Here is a 16,810-nt window from a genome sequence, read left to right on the forward strand (position 1 = left end):
AAGACTTGCTTTGTGACCCAGCATATGGTCTATCTTTGAGAATGATCCATGAGCACTTGAGAAAAAGGTGTATCCTGCTGTTGTGGGATGTAATGTCCTATAAATGTCTGTTAAGTCTAGCTCCTTTATAGTAATATTCAGATTCTCTATTTCTTTATTGATCCTCTGTCTAGATGTCCTGTCCATTGATGAGAGTGGGGAATAGAAGTCTCCAACTATTATGGTATTTGTGTCTATTTCCCTTTTCAGTGTTTGCAGTGTATTCCTCACGTATTTTGGGGCATTCTGGTTCGGTGCATAAATATTTATGATTGTTATGTCTTCTTGTTTAATTGTTCCTTTTATTAGTATAGAGTGTCCTTCTTTGTCTCTTTTAACTGTTTTACATTTGAAGTCTAACTTGTTGGATATTAGTATAGCCACTCCTGCTATTTTCTGGTTGTTATTTGCATGAAATATCTTTTCCCAACCTTTCACTTTCAACCTATGTTTATCTTTGGGTCTAAGATGTGTTTCCTGTAGACAGCATATAGAAGGATCCTGTTTTTTAATCCATTCTGCCAATCTATGTCTTTTGATTGGGGAATTCAGTCCATTAACATTTAGTGTTATTACTGTTTGGATAATATTTTCCTCTGCCATTTTGCCTTTTGTATTATATATATCATATCTGACTTTCCTTCTTTCTACACTCTTCTCCATACCTCTCTCTTCTGTCTTTTCGGTTCTGACTCTAGTGCTCCCTTTAGTATTTCTTGCAGAGCTGGTCTCTTGGTCACAAATTCTCTCAGTGACTTTTTGTCTGAGAATGTTTTAATTTCTCCCTCATTTTTGAAGGACAATTTTGCTGGATATAGGAGTCTTGGTTGGCAGTTTTTCTCTTTTAGTAATTTAAATATATCATCCCACTGTCTTCTAGCCTCCATGGTTTCTGCTGAGAAATCTACACATAGTCTTATTGGGTTTCCCTTGTATGTGATGAATTGTTTTTCTCTTGCTGCTTTCAAGATCCTCTCTTTCTCTTTGACCTCTGACATTCTAACTAGTAAGTGTCTTGGAGAACGCCTATTTGGGTCTAATCTCTTTGGGGTACGCTGCACTTATTAGATCTGTAATTTTAGGTCTTTCATAAGAGTTGGGAAATTTTCAGTGAAAATTTCTTCCATTAGTTTTTCTCCTCCTTTTCCCTTCTCTTCTCCTTCTGGGACATCCACAACACGTATATTTGTGCGCTTCATATTGTCCTTGAGTTCCCTGATACCCTGTTCAAATTTTTCCATTCTTTTCCCGATAGTTTCTGTTTGTTTTTGGAATTCAGATGTTCCATCCTCCAAATCACTAATTCTATCTTCTGTCTCTTTGAATCTATCATTGTAGGTATCCATTGTTTTTTCTATCTTTTCTACTTTGTCCTTCACTTCCATAAGTTCTGTGATTTGTTTTTTCAGTTTTTCTATTTCTTCTTTATGTTCAGCCCATGTCTTCTTCATGTCCTCCCTCAATTTATCGATTTCGTTTTTGAAGAGGTTTTCCATTTCTGTTCGTATATTCAGCGTTAGTTGTCTCAGCTCCTGTATCTCATTTGAACTATTGGTTTGTTCCTTTGACTGGGCCATATTTTCAATTATTTGAGCGTGATCCGTTATCTTCTGTTGGCGTCTGCGCATTTAGACAGATTTCCCTGGGTATTGGATCCAAAAGTTTGGAAGATTTTCCTGTGAAATCTCTGGGTTCTGTTTTTCTTATCCTGCCCAGTAGGTGGCGCTCGTGGCACACGTTTGTCTGCGGGTCCCACCAGTAAAATGTGCTGTGGGACCTTAAACTTTGGAAAACTCTCGCCATCTGGGGGGTTCGCTAGCCGAAGCGGCTTGAGCCGGCCCGGGGTCCAAATGCAGGGAGGGTTGCTGGTCGCCGCAGCCCGGGAAAGAGCCCGTCCGAATTTCCTAGTCGGCCCGGGACGACAAGCGTGGCGGGAAGGTGCCAGCGGCAGCAGCCCGCCCGGGAGAGTGCACGTTCCCCGGGAGTCACGGGTTTGGATGGGGCCTCCCCCACCCGTCACCGTTCTCTGTGGCCTGGGGATTTCTGATCCAATTCTCTCAGTTGGTCCAGGGGGCTGCGCGTGGTGTGGGCGCCTGCCGCCACAGTTTCAGGGGACCGCCTCTCCAATTCTCCCAGCCGGCCCGGGAAGGGGGAAGGGAGTGACTCCAGCTGCTTGCCACCCCGCCCGGTGAGGCCCGCGCGCCTCGGCGATCTCACCCGAGCTGCTTCTGTCAGCCAGCCAGCCGTTCCAGGATGGGGTACGCTGTCATTTTTATCTCTGTTGTGGCTTTGGGCGCTTTCTGTATCGTTTCTACTCCCCTAGTAGCTGTCCTGGAGAAGAAACTAAGATCCACGCGTCTTACTAACCGCCATCTTCCAGGAAGTCCCTAGCGCTAATTTTGTTTGTCCCACTACTGAGGGAAAACCTATGGAAAACAACCCAATTATCCAGTGCAATAATATATTTTCTACTCAGCTGGTAAGAAAATAAACTATTCTTGACCCCATGGGATCTAATAGGCCGATTTTTTCTCTTCTAGGTTTGTTCCTACTCAGCCTTAGGCTGTTTATACACATATATGCACTGATGAGTACTCAGCTAAAGACTTGAAGGAGACACTCTGCAGATCTCCAGTACTCTTTCCCTCTCTGCAATTCTTTCTTCTCTAGCACTTTTCCCTGTACTTTTTAAGCACCTTAGTCTCCCTGGACCCCTTGCTATGTGTTCTTACTTCAAGGTGACCTTCAGACTGTTGGGTTTTCTCCCCATGTGCTGTGGCCTGATAGTCTCTCCAAGCAATAAGCTAATGGTCTTGCAGGGTTCAATTGTTTGTTTCCCCTCTGTCATGGTCAGGTTCATGTATCAACTTGGCCAGGTGGTGGCACCTGTTTGTCTGGTTGGGCAAGTGCTGGCCTGTCTTTTGCTATGAGGACATTTCATAGAATTAAATCATGATCACGTTGACTACATCCACAGTTGGTTCCATTTGTAATCAACCATGGGAAGTGTCTTCTTTAATGAGTGATGTTTAATCTAATCACTGGAAGCCTTTTAAGAAGGACACAGAAGAGACACATTCTCTTCCAGCTTCAGCCAGCGAGCCTTTCCTGTAGAGTTCACCTAGATGCTCCATTGGAATTGTCAGCTTCACAGCCTGCCCTACAGATTTTGAACTCTACATTCCCACAGTTACATGAGACACTTTTATAAATTTTATATTTATGAATATTCCCTGCTGATTCTGCTTCTTTATAGAACCCTAACTTATACAACTTGGTACCAGGAGTGGCTCTTAAGAAACAGAATTTTAAAACTGGGTTTTTATGAATGGTTTTATACTCTGACTGGACTCAAAGGCACTAAAGACTCTGATTCCCATAATCAGAATGACACTCCCAATCCATGGAGTGAGTTGGAAAAAGAGATAGTCAAAATATCACCATTCGATTCTTCTAATGCTTCACTTATATGAAGCCAGGCTCTGGGGGATAATGTTTTTTATGCCTTTATGGAGTTTTGTGGAAATAGGAAGTATAGACATGTTGGCTGGTTGTTGTTAGATACACTGGCTACATTAATGGGTGAAAGGGATGTGCTTAAGGTTTCAAAGGAGAAGCTAATGCACCATCTGACAGATATAGACATTTCTGCAAGTGTTCTGAAGGCAAATCTTATTTCCTGTGGCTGTAGACTTAGTATCTACTAAAATCAGACTCAGAAACTTATTGTTAGAGTAGCAACTTTACAATGTCAACTGAAATCTCAATCTTGTATGGTGTCTGCTGTTAAAGTGAGGGCGTTGATTGGAAAGGAGTGGGACCGTGAAAAATAGGATGGCGACATACAGATTGAGAATGTCGGTGGAGAGGTTGAAACCCTAGATCATGCTGAGTCTTCTCCAGATAACCCTATAATAGTCTACCCTGAGGACATAGCTGCTCCACTTCCAGTCTGCCTTTGGGAATTGGTCACCCAACCTCCACCTGAAGACATTATCCCTAGAGTGATTAATCCTCTTTCACCAGATGAAATTGCAAATGAATGACCTGAAGCAAATGGCTTGGAAGATACTTGTAATTCTTTTCATGATTCACCCCTACCACCCCTCATTTCCTGCAGATCTATAGCTAGATTATAATCTAGGGGCCAATGGGCCCCTAAAAGTGAAGTAGAAAGTATCACACATGAGGAGATACATTATATTCCAAAAGAACTATGTGAGTTTTCCAATTTATACAGACAGAAATTAGGGGAATATGTGTGGCAATGGACTTTAAGGGTGTGGGATAACGGTGGGAGGAATACAAGGCTGGATCAGGCTGAATTTATTGATATGGGCCTATTAAGCAGGGATTCTGTATTCAGTGTTATAGTTTGAGGGGTTAGAAAAGGCACTAACAGTTCGTTTGGATGGTTGGCTGAAACATGGATCAAAACGTGGCTGACATTAACTGAGGTTGAAATGCCAGAATGGCCCTAATATAATGTAGATGAGGGGATCCAGAGGCTTAGAGAGATTGGAATGTTAGAGTGGATTTATCATGAAAAGCCTACTCTTATACCCCAGGAATGTCTGGAGGATGCACCTTTTACCAGAACGGTGAGAAATAAATTTGTGAGACTAGTGCCATCATCTCTGAAGAGCTCTGTAGTTGCGCTTCTCTGTAGGTCAGATATTTACTGTGGGAACTGCTGTCACTGAGCTGGAATCCTTAAACACAATGGGGATGACCGGATCCCAAGTTGGCAGAAGTCAGGTGGCAGCACTTAATTGCCAAAGACAGGGGTGGACGTGGCTTATAATAGCTAATTCTATTATAATATAGATAGCAAACTCAAAGCAGGAGTCAAAATAATCTGATTCGCAGAGATTTGTGGCATTGGCTAGTAAATCATAGGGTATCTAGAAATACAATAGATGGGCAGTCTACTAAATTCTTTCTTGAGTTGTATAAACAAAAGAGTTCTAGGTCAAGTGAACAGAAGCCTAACTTGAATTGCAAAAACACAGAGTCACGGCCTCTTAATCAATTTCCAGACTTGAGACAATTTACAGACCCAGAGTCCCTTGAATGAAGGGGAGGCCAGTAGGGAGAACCCTGTTACACTGCCACAGATCTATACTGTATATCTTCCTCCAAGCCTTCCCCAAGGAGACTGACAGCCTTTTATCAGAGTAACTGTACACTGGGGAAAAGGAAATGTTCAGATATTTCAGGGATTATTAGACACTGGTTCAGAAGTGACATTAATTCCAGGGGACCCAAAATGTCACTCTGATCCACTAGCCAGAGTGGGGACTTATGGAGGTCAGGTGATTGGTGGAGTTTTAGCTCAGGTCCATCTTACAGTGGGTCCAGGTCCCCCGTGGACCCATTCTGTAGTTATTTCCCCAGTTCCAGAATGCAAAATTGGAATAGACATACTGAGCATCTGGCAGAATCCCCAAATTGGCTCTCTAACTCACGCAGTGAGGGCTATTAGGGTGGGAAAAGCCAAGTGAAAGCCACTAGAATTGCCCCTACCTAGTAAAATAGTTAATCAGAAGTAATACTGGATTCCTGGAGGGGTTGCAGATATTACTGCCACTCTTAAGGACTTGAAGGATGCAAGGGTGTTGATTCCCACCACATCCCCATTCAACTCTCCTATTTGGTCTGTGCAGAAAAGAGATGGGTCTTGGAGAATAACAGTGGATTAGTGTAAGCTCAATCAGGTGGTAACTCCAATTGCAGCTGCTATTCCAGATGTAGTATCATTGCTTGAGCAAACCAGTACATCCCCTGTTACCTGGTATGCAGCTATTGATGTGGCAAATGTTTTTTTCTCAACAGCTGTTAGTAAGGACCACCAGAAACAGATTGCTTTCAGCTGGCAAGGTCAGCAGTATATTTTCACTGTCCTACCTCAGGTGTATACCAACTCCCCAGCCCTCTGTCATAATCTTGTCCACTGGGAACTTTATCATTTCTCCTTCCCACAAGACATCACATTAGTCCACTATATTGATGATATCATATTGGCTGGACCTAATGAGCAAGAAGTAGCAACTACTCTAAACTTATTGCTAAGGCATTTGTGTGTCAGAGAATGGGAGATAAATTCAACAAAAATACAGGGGCTTTTCATCTCAGTGAAATTTCTAGGTTTCCAGTGATGTGGCGCATGTCAAGAGATGCCTTCTAAGGTGAAAGATAAGTTGCTTCATCTGGCCTCTCCTACAATCAAAAAAGAGGCACAATGCCTACTTGGTCTCTTTGGATTTTGGCAACAACATATTCCTCATTTGGGTGTGCTACTCCAGCCCATTTATCAAGTGGCCAAAAAAGATGGTAATTTTGAGTAGGGAACCTGAACAAGAGGAGGCTCTGTGACAGGTCCAGGCTGCTGTACAAGCTGCACCATATGATCCAGCAGATCCAATGGTGCTGGAAGTGTCAGTGGCAAATAGAGATGCTTTCTGGAGCCTTTGACAGGCCCCTATAGGAGAATCACAATGAAGACCCTTAGGATTTTGGAGCAAAGCCTTACCATCTGCTACAGATAACTACTCTCCTTTTGAGAAACAGCTTTTGGCCTGCTGCTGGGCTTTAGTAGAGACTGAATGCTTAACCTTGGGCCACCAAGTTATCATGAGACCTGAGTTGCCTATCATGAGCTGGGTTGTTGTCTGACCCACCAAGCCATAAATTTGGGCATGTGCAGCAGCACTCCATCATAAAATGGAAATGGTATATGTGAGATAGAGCCAGAACAGGTCCTGAAGGCACAAGTAAGTTACATGAGGAAGTCCCCAAATGCCCATGGTCTCCACTACTGCCACATTACCTTCTCTTTCCCAGACCAGAGCTATGGCCTCTTAGGGAGTTCCTTACAGTGAATTGACTGAGGAAGAGAAAACTCAGGCCTGGTTTACAGATGGCTCAGCATGATATGCAGGTGTCATCTGAAAGTGGACAGCTGCAGCACTACAACCCTTTTCTGAGGTGTCCTTGAAGGACAGTGGTGAGGGGAAATCCTCCCAGTAGGCAGAACTTCAAGCAGCACACTTTGTTGTTTATTTTGCTTGGAAGGATAATTGGCCAGAGTTTCATTTGTATACTGACTCATGGGCTGTTGCTAATGGTTTGGCTGGATGGTCAGGGACTTGTAATGACCACAATTGGAAAATTGGTGACAAAGAGGTCTGGGGAAGAGGTATGTGGATAGACCTTTCTGAGTGGGCTAAAAACATGAAGATATTTGTGTCCCATGTGAACACACACCAGAGGGGAACTTCAGCAGAAGAATGTTTTAATAATCAAGTGGACAAGATGACCTATTTTGTGGATACCAGTCAGCCTCTTTCCCCAACAACTCCTGTCATTGTCCAACAGGCTCACGAACAAAGTGGTCACATTGGTAAGGATGGAGGTTATGCATGGGCTCAGCAACATGGACTTCCACTCACCAAGGCTGACCTGGCTAAAGCCACTGCTGAGTGCTCAATCTGCCATCAGCAAAGACCTGCACTCAGCTCCTGATATGGCACCATTCCGCAAGGTGACCAACCGGCTATATGGTGGCAGGTTGATTACATTGGGCCACTCCCTTCATGGAAGGGGTAGCAATTTGTTCTAACTGGAATAGACACATACTCTGGATATAGGTTTGCTTTCCCTGCATGCAATGCTCCTGCTTAGTCTAACATCATGGGCTTACAGAATGCCCTACCCATCATCATGGTGTTCCACACAGCATTGTTTCTAATCAAGGAACACTCTTCACAGCAAATGAAGTACAAGAATGGGCACATGCTCATGGAATTAACTGGTCTTACCATGTTCCCTATCATCCAGAAGCAGCTGGATTGTTAGGACAATGGAATGGCCTTTTGAAAACTCAATTATGGTGCCAACTAGGTGACAATACCTTGAAGGGCTGGGGTAATGTTCTCCAGGAATCTGTGTATGCTCTGAATCAGCATCCGCTGTGTGGTGCTGTTTCTCCCATAGCCAAGATCCATGGATCCAGGAACCAAGGGGTAGAAATGGGAGTGACCCCATTTATTATTACCCCTTGTGATCCACTAGGAAAATTTTTGTTTCCTGTCCCTGTGACCCTGAGCTCTGCTGGTCTACAGGTTTTAGTTCCAAAAAGGGGAGTGCTTCCACCAGGAGAAACAACAATGATTACATTGAACTGGAATCTAAGACTGCCACCTGGTCACTTTGGGCTATTCATGCCCCTGGATCAACAAGCCAAGAAGGGGATTACATTATTGTCTGGGGTGATTGACCCTGACTATCAGGGGAAGTAGGATTGCAACTACACAATGGAGGTAAAGAAGAGGTTTCTTGGAATATAGGAGATTCCTGAGAGCGTCTTTTAGTTCTACCATGCCCTGTGATTAAAATCAATGAAAAACTGCAACAACACAATCCAGGCAGAGCTACCACTCACTCTGAAACATCAGGAATGAAGATTTGGGTTACCCCACCAGGCAAAGAACCATGGCCAACTGAAGTGCTTGCTGAGGGTAAAGGGAACATGGAATGGGTAGTGGAAGAAAGTAGTGATAAATATGAACTATGACCACATGATCAGTTACAGAAACAAGGACTATAATGCTGCTTTGTTCATGTTATACTATTTAAGTTTGAAGATATCAAGTTTAAGAATAAATATTACCCAAGGACTTGCACCCTATTCTGGAGATATTTAATATGTTTTTGATTATATGCAGGACAGTTGAGTACTGTTAGGTGAGAAAAAATGCATCTCTTTTTTGTTTTCTATTTAGAAATTAGGTATGGTTTTAGGTGATGAGTATAGCTGCCAAGTTGACAAGGGGTGGACTGTCATGATCAGGTTGATGTGTCAACTTAGCCAGGTGGTGGCACCTGTTTGTCTGGATGGGCAAGTGCCCTATCTTTTGCTATGAGAACATTTCACAGAATTAAGTCATGATCATGTCAGCTATATCCACAGCTGGACACAAGGGGACACAAAGGGATTGTCTTCTTTAATGAATGATGTTTAATCTGATCACTGGAAGCCTTTTAAGTAGGATTCAGAAGAGACAGGTTCTCTTCCTGGTTTGGCTGGCAAGCCTCTCCTGTGGAATTTGTCCAGACACTTCATTGGAATCATTAGCTTCACAACCTGCCCTACAGATTTTGGACTCTATATTCCCACGGTTATATGAGACACTTTTATACATTTAATATTTACGAATATTTCCTGCTGACTCTGCTCCTCTAGGGAACCCTAACTAATACACCCTCTCAGGGATCACTGTCTGGTGCTGCTTCATGTACAGTTTCCGAAACCATTGTTTCATATATTTTGTTCTGTTTTCTAGTTGTGTCATGCAACAGGTCAAATCTAGTCCTTGTGACACTAATTTGGCTAGGAGTAAAAGAGTAAAATTATATTCAATTTTCATTTTGTTTGTAAAGAATTTACATCTCTATTCACAAGTATAATCGGGCTATAATTTTTGTTGTTCATGTTCATTTTAATATCTTCAGATTAACTTGAAATTTCCACTCTTTTTTTGATAAATATTGACCCACATTATGGTGTGGTCAATTTTGGAAGACTGTTATGTTCTCCCTGTATCAAAGTGCCAATAAGTTACACGGTAAGATTGGGACAAGATTTAACAAAATTATTTTAAAATCCATTTGAAAAATAAAAACAGACAAAGAAATATTGAAAAAAAAGTAATAAGGTGGTTTGTCCTACAAATATTAAAGCTTGATATAAGAACAAAAAGACAAATCAGTGAAACAATGAAATCCTAGAAAGAGCTCCTAAAGGGGCAATAATTAAATTTAGATTAGAATAATATGTCATGAATAGGTAAATGGTGGATTATTTAATATATAGTAAAGAAATGATTAGTTAACAACAGTAAAATTATAGCTCTTCCACATGCTCAACAAAATAAATTCCAAAATGAAATATATGAAGTAAAAACTAAAATATAAAAGAACTGGTAAAAATACAGATAAAATTTATTAGTATAATGGGGAAGGAACCATAAATTCCAAAGGTGAAAATCATAAAAGAAAACATTAATAGATTTAAAACACTAAATTATATTTCCTCTACTTTGATGAATGCCTAAATAAAAGTAAAAGACAAACTGAAAAAAATTCAGCATATTAAAAGAAAAATAAGAATGAATTTCTGTATTAAAAGAGAGCTTTTATAAATCAATAATGAGATTTTCAAAGACCAATATGAATATGGGTAATATATATTGTCAACAATGCATAGAAGAGCCATGAATAACTGAGGTACGTAGATATTCATCCTTGTAGTAACCAAAAATAACAAGTATAAAAGCAAAAGTATATTATCATCTAAAAATTTGTTAAATTCAAGAATAAAAAAATTCCCAAAGTGGTGAAGATGGTAAAAAAAAAAAAAAAGGCATTCCTATGCTGCGGATGGAGGTGAACATTTTAAGATATTTTGGATTGTAGTAATTTGGCAATATGCATATGAAGAACCTTAAAAATAGAGTATCATTTAACAAGTTAAATATTATGTTTTTGAAGCATATTTGAGGAAATGCAACATGCATAATATAGCCTTAAATAAAAAGAAGAAAAATTACTTGTGCTGTTTAATATAAACATTTATGAATAACATATATCAAGTGTTCTAGTTTGTTAGCTGCCGGAATGCAATATACCAGAAGCAGAATGACTTTTAAAAAGGGGAATTCGATAAGTTTCTAATTTAAAGTTCTAAGGCCAAGAAAATGTCCCAATTAAAACAAGTCTATAGAAATGTCCAATCAAAGGCACCCAGGGAAAGATACCTTGGTTCAAGAAGGCTGATGAAGTTCAGGGTTTCTCTCTCAAGTGAGAAGGCACATGGCGAACACAGTCATGGTTTCTCTCAGTTGGAAGGGCACATGGCGAGCACAGCATCATCTGCTACTTCCTCTCCTGGCTTCCTGTTTCATGAAGCTCCCAAGGAAACGTTTTTCCTTCTTCATCTCTAAAGCGTTGGCTGATGGACTCTCTACTTCATGGTGCTGCACCATTCTCTGCTCTCTCTGAATCTTCTTTCTCCAAACTGTTTCCACTTTTATAGGATTCCAGAAACTTATCAAGACCCACCCAAATGGGTGGAGACATGTCATCACCTAATCCAGTTTAACAACCACTCTTGATTAAATCACATCTGCAGGGAGATGCTCTAATTACATACAGTATTGAATAGGGATTATTCTGCCTTTAGGAAATGGGATTTTGATTAAAACATGGCTTTTCTAGGGTCATCCTTTCATCCTTTCAAACCAGCACACAAAGTACAGCCAGAGTTTATCTGCAGATCATGGCAGTGTGCCTGATTTTTATTCTTATTAAGAAATAATATTACTTTCATCATCATAGAGTAAATCAATGCTTATCACTCTTTAATCTGTTATTTATTCTTATTACAACACAGGCAGTCCAACAAGATGGTGCTGGGGACTCTTTCCTAGCAGAGTCTGGAATAAAGGAAACAGTCCCCAGTGTACTGGCACTCATTCTGGGATGGCAAAAAAAACTCTCTATTAAGCTCTAAGCCCCAAAGAATTTCTCTTTCTCTCTAAATCTGTCACTATGAAGTTTAATCCTTCTGCTGATAGTCAGGCAATTTCAGTATTAACTTCTTAATGCTGGGAAGGGGGTGGGGCTATGGGAAGCTTTTCAGTAGACATACGTTCCTCATAAATCAGTCCCTTTATAGATACTGCTTTCAGGTGACCTTGAAAGGAAACACCCTGCAAAGGCAAGAGATTGGTACTGTTCACTAGAGAGCCACGTTGCAGGGCTCAGCATGCAACAAGAAGTCACTTTTATTCTCAGAGGTTGTGCAGCACAATCTCTGTGTCTGTAAAAGGAGTAGACATGCTTATCTATCTATAAAACTTCAAAAGTTCCTCTGATGCAGAAAGTGTGTCAACTTCAGGTGGTTCTCAAAAGTACACATGTGAAATACTCAATAAACACTTACCAAATGAATAAATGAGGAATGAAGTACCGCAAATCCCTTCGCCTGTTTCAGACCTTTTCTCTTTTCCATTAGCACCGTGTGTATGGTTGTGCACGTGCGTGTGTGTGAATGTGCACTGAATATAGCTTTTGTCTCTTTATCTTTCCAGAGATTCAACTTCCTCTGTGTTGGATAGCAAACTTGACAGGCTTTGACACATGGCTGTATAATTTGTCCTCAGAGGGGGCTCAGCCAAGGAGGCAGGTAGAGCCTGAAGTCCAGCCTGGTTTATTGATAAAAGCTAAATTTTCCAGTTGTCTAATCCAACAGGTGCGACTTCTGGTCAATCCTGAGATGCAGGACTGTACCTTCTCCCCAGGAACACCTTTTTCTATTCATACAAAGTTGCAGCTTAGACGAGTTATGGCCCAGACATCAGGAATTTTTTTAAGTCTCCCAGGTAAAGTCAACAAATAGCCATGGTTGAAAAGAACAAGGCTTCCTCAAGTCTTGTCAGCACTGAGCTCATTTTCTGCCCTGATGAAGCTAGTTCCATTGTTTCCCAGGTTACCTCTGTTACCTGCTATAACCCCCCACCCCACTCCCCAAATACATCCACCCCCTGCCCTGTGCCCACACGTACGTCAAATTCTTATTCTATGAACTAGATATAATTCAAAATTCTGAACTTAGAGTTCAGTGGGTGTAATGGGGCGGGGGGATGGGGGTTCCCTGTACTATTCTTCCAAATTTTCTGTATGTTTGAAGATGTTCATAATAAAATGCTGAAGGGGGGGTGTGTGAGTCACTTAAGCTTATGGAGCTATGAGGAGACAAGGCATACTCTTAAGAGAAAAATTACTCTGTAAGGAAAGCCCAGTGTACTTTGAAGTCAGGAGTGCTGAAGTGGGATGGTTGAAATAAAGCATCGATGCTTTTCTAGGGCCGAGACTGGAGGAAACATTGAGTGGTCCAAGCAGACGAGCCCGAGACAGTCTCAGAGGGGAGCCCCATCTGTTCAAAAATGTCGTGTAAGACAGTCAAGTACTTCCCATGTGTGTAGGCAACTCAGATGGGGGCAGAGTAGAAGGAGCTGCTGTTTCAGACGAGCATAGAGATAAGCTGCCTGGCTGTGAAATGGCATCTGAAGAAAACCATAGGAACAAGAGTCTGTCAGCAAATGCCAGTGCAGGAAGTGACGAACACTTTAACCAAACACAGACCCTCACCCACTGCTAGTTCTCACGAACCCCAGTTAAAAAGGATCCAGGGTGATATTGGAACAGGGGATGAAAAGACTGGCTAGAAACAGAGACACCCATAGTTTTCTCTGAGCATCAGTGTCTTTACTTTTTTTTTTTTTTAATAATTTTTTGTGCCTTTCTCAAATCCAAAAGAGATAGGAATTATTTTTCCATAATTAGCATTAATAATTTAATTACTTTGTAAGGACATGAGGAGAGGGGGAAAATGGTACAGAGAGGGAAATATCCTCCCTTGATATTATCATCAGAGTTATTATAGACATAGTTCTTTTATTTAAGTTAATATGCTTTTACCTTAAAGAATATATTTCATAAGTCATCTTAAGAATAAAACTGACCATATATAAGCGTGACAAACAATGAAGTGAAACTCCAGGACCTGCATTCTATTGCAAAAAGAACTATTGTGAATCATTCCATGTGATTAAGCCACATATTAATAGAGACAAACAGAAGCTCGCACGCACACGCACCCACGCACAGACTCAGAGCCTGAAATGGGAAGAAAAGCAAGCCCAGAACTGCTGAGAAATGGGGAGTGACAGACCGGAGCTAAAGATAGCACTCTGGCTTTTATTCTGGTCACGCGCGCCCTGCCCCCACAGCCTCCCCGTGGAGCTGAGAGGAGGGACCTTGGGGAGAGAGGGACGTGGGACCCATGGGCAGACAACGCAATTCAGAACCATACGTGCAGGGCAGCAGGGAGACCTGAATCGCCCCTTTCCTCCACTTGTTAGCCTCTTAGATGAAACTTCGTGAATCTATGATGGTGGGACCTGGGTCAGACCACTTCAAGGAGGTCACACCCGACTCGAAGAGTCCTGTCTCTCTTCCCTCAGAGTCACCTGTGATCTCCTCTTAGGAGGATTTGGCTACTGCTGGGAAAGCACAAGCATCCAATGGAAAAGAGAAACCAAACGGCTCGCATTAAGGCATAGATTATTTTTTTGTATTTTCTTACAGATTATTTCCATTTCCCCTGTTCCTTCCCTTGTAGTCTGTGTATTTTAAGAGACCTGCAGTGTCTCCCCGTGAGCTAGTTGTTGGGACTGGGAGATTGTGATTCCAACTGCCTTTCAGCAGCGCCCTTGAAAAAGCACAGGTAGGTTGGGAGGAGAGGTCAGCCTGGTTCTGATGAAAGGGCGGGCTGAGAGGATGTCCAGTCCGCGACTTGCTTCCTTGTCCTGCTGGCAGTCAGCAGCCCCATGAGGCAGGTATCCCCAGGTGTGCCAGAAGCCCGGTGAGCAGGTCCCTGCCGTGACAGGGAGGAAAAGAAGTTCTCACCAATTAAAATTACTGTATGAGAACAAAAGAAAGATTACAGTTTAAGAATCTCAAAAAAAAATTTCATTAGAAACTAGACACTTTTGGTAACGTGAATAAGCCCCTAATGCACTTTCTTTGCATATTCAGGCTTATCTGATGCTAGGATTTCTTAAAGCTGGGTCTGCTTGCTGCAGGCAAATCCAACCTCCTCTCACCAAGACAAGAACAAGGTCTCCCAGGGAGCATCCAGCTGTGAACTCCAGTGTCTAAGGACACATTAAGGCAGCTGTCTATGCAGAAGACAAGCGATAAAATATTCTATAAAGAGACAGTTAAATTTCCAATTAAAATGATCTAATGCCTTCATTTTTTAAGTTTTCCCAAGGTTTGCTGATGACTAAAATTATGTAATGAAACTTTCAAGGATTTAAATCTGCTAATTAATCTCTGCACCTTTACAATAACCCAAAGCAATAAAATGCACAACCAAAGGGAGTGGATTAATGTGTGAGTAGGTCAACCCCTGGGAGGCCGGTCTCTAACAGCCTTGCCGGCTGGCGGTGTAAAACAGATCAGATAATCGTTTGGTCACATGTATGAGAAGCAGTCTTATTGTAGAGCAGCTATGTCAGAACTGAGTCTGCTGCTGCCATCTCTCCTACGATGGCTGCTAATTACAAAACCTCTGCCATTCAAAGTACCAGGCGAACAGGGCTGGGAGGGAGTTCTGGAGGCTGGAACTTTCGGAAACAGAATTTGGGGAGCAATTAAAAGGATTCTGAGAAGGCTCAAGGGGTGAAATGCTCTTAGGTGGGATCCAGGAAATCAGAGTCTGTATGTTGAACTGATGCAAATGTGAAGTGTTAACTGGCTACGCAGGTTTGAGAAGTGGAAGTAAGAAGGCACTATATCTGTGACGCAGAGCTGAGTTGTACCCAAAGGGAATGTGTGTTATCCCAGACCGGAGTGAATGATGGGCTCAAATGTATTTGCTCCAGTGCTACTAAAAAGAACTATGCCTGCTAACTACCCACCTCTAGGCTTCAAGCCCACCCCTCTGCACTCTGCTCTGGGCACAGGGGCTGGAGCCTGCCCTTGGTATTTCCCAGACTCCCTTGCCAGAAGTGACTGGCTTATGCTCAGGTTGTGCAGAGGAAATACTAAAAGGAGATAGAGATGAGGAAGGAGAGGAGGAGGAAGTGCCTTCCTGTTTCCAATTCCTGCCAGTGTCATTTGAGCAGCAGCAGCAAGCTACCTGCTGATGGCTCCTAATAAGAGCAGGGACCGAACCCACGTGCTTTCTGCTTTCCACCTCCCTCCATGGCCTCTCTGGTGGGAACGTTGAGAGAAAGCCACATCAAGAAATCCTCAGAAGGATCAGACGTGTTGTCAGCAATGCTGACCTGAGAGTGAGAACCAAGAAGAGGCTGCTGGACTTGGCAGTGAGGAGTGCACCAATGCAGTGTTTACCTAGAGTGCTGGGGACTGCGGCAGGCAGAATTTTGTGATTGCTCCCATGCCCTTCACCCGTGGTATTATGCCCTCGGATGATTCCCTTCCTTTGAATATGGGCCGAGCCTATAATTAGCTTTGAGCCAACAGAACATGGCAAAGGTGAAGAGAGTCCCTGGACATGATGAAGGTTCCTAATTAGTGAGATTTTAATGGATCAAGGGGAAGATCATTCCAGGTGAGCCTGAGGTAAGTAGGTGAGGTCTTTAAAGAGAATGAAGCATTGGAAATATTCCCTGCTATCTTGGAGAAAGAAAGCAAACTGCTGTGCTGTGAAAAGTTTATGGTGGACATGGCCCCATAGAGTTGAAGATTTCGGTCCTACATCCGTAAGGAATTGAATTCTGTCAACAATCAGGTGAGTTTGAAAAAGGATCAGGTGAAGTCAGAGCCCTGGCTGACCCCTTGATTTCAGACTAGTGAGCCCTGCACAGAGGACTCAGCTAAATCCTAAGTCTAGACTCCTGATCCATGGAAACTGAGATATAAATTTGCTTTACTTTCAGTCCCTAAATTCATAGCTCTCCCTAAATAACAGTCCCAGTCCAGATCATAGCTGGTTTGCATGCCCTTTTGAAAGCTTGTGTTGCATTTCTGGCTGTACCATCTATAGTCCAGCCTATCGTTATTTCCACCACAACATCCTAAGAAAAAAAAACAGACAAAACCCAAAAACAAGAGGCATTGTGGCCTGAATATTTTTAACACTGGTGTTTGTAGACAAAAGATAGACTAAAGAACTCTT

The 16,810-nt window shown here is 42.2% G+C and overlaps 1 long non-coding RNA gene across 5 annotated transcripts in view; it reads right to left on the reverse strand.

The window, feature by feature from the left end:
- LOC143661071 (uncharacterized) overlaps positions 1–16,810 on the reverse strand; it is a 152,651-nt gene that overhangs the window by 90,524 nt on the left and 45,317 nt on the right. For 2 of the 5 annotated variants that reach the window (XR_013164406.1, XR_013164405.1), the window contains exon 1: positions 12,044–12,628. The exons of 1 other annotated variant lie outside the window; for it this stretch is intronic. This is a non-coding gene — a long non-coding RNA (uncharacterized LOC143661071). Of the gene's footprint in view, positions 1–12,043; positions 12,638–16,810 lie in introns of those variants that run through there. 2 more of the 5 variants (XR_013164404.1, XR_013164408.1) reach the window with 2 other exon arrangements.

This window comes from Tamandua tetradactyla, chromosome 17 (genome assembly GCF_023851605.1).
Source record: "Tamandua tetradactyla isolate mTamTet1 chromosome 17, mTamTet1.pri, whole genome shotgun sequence".
NCBI lineage: Eukaryota > Metazoa > Chordata > Mammalia > Pilosa > Myrmecophagidae > Tamandua > Tamandua tetradactyla.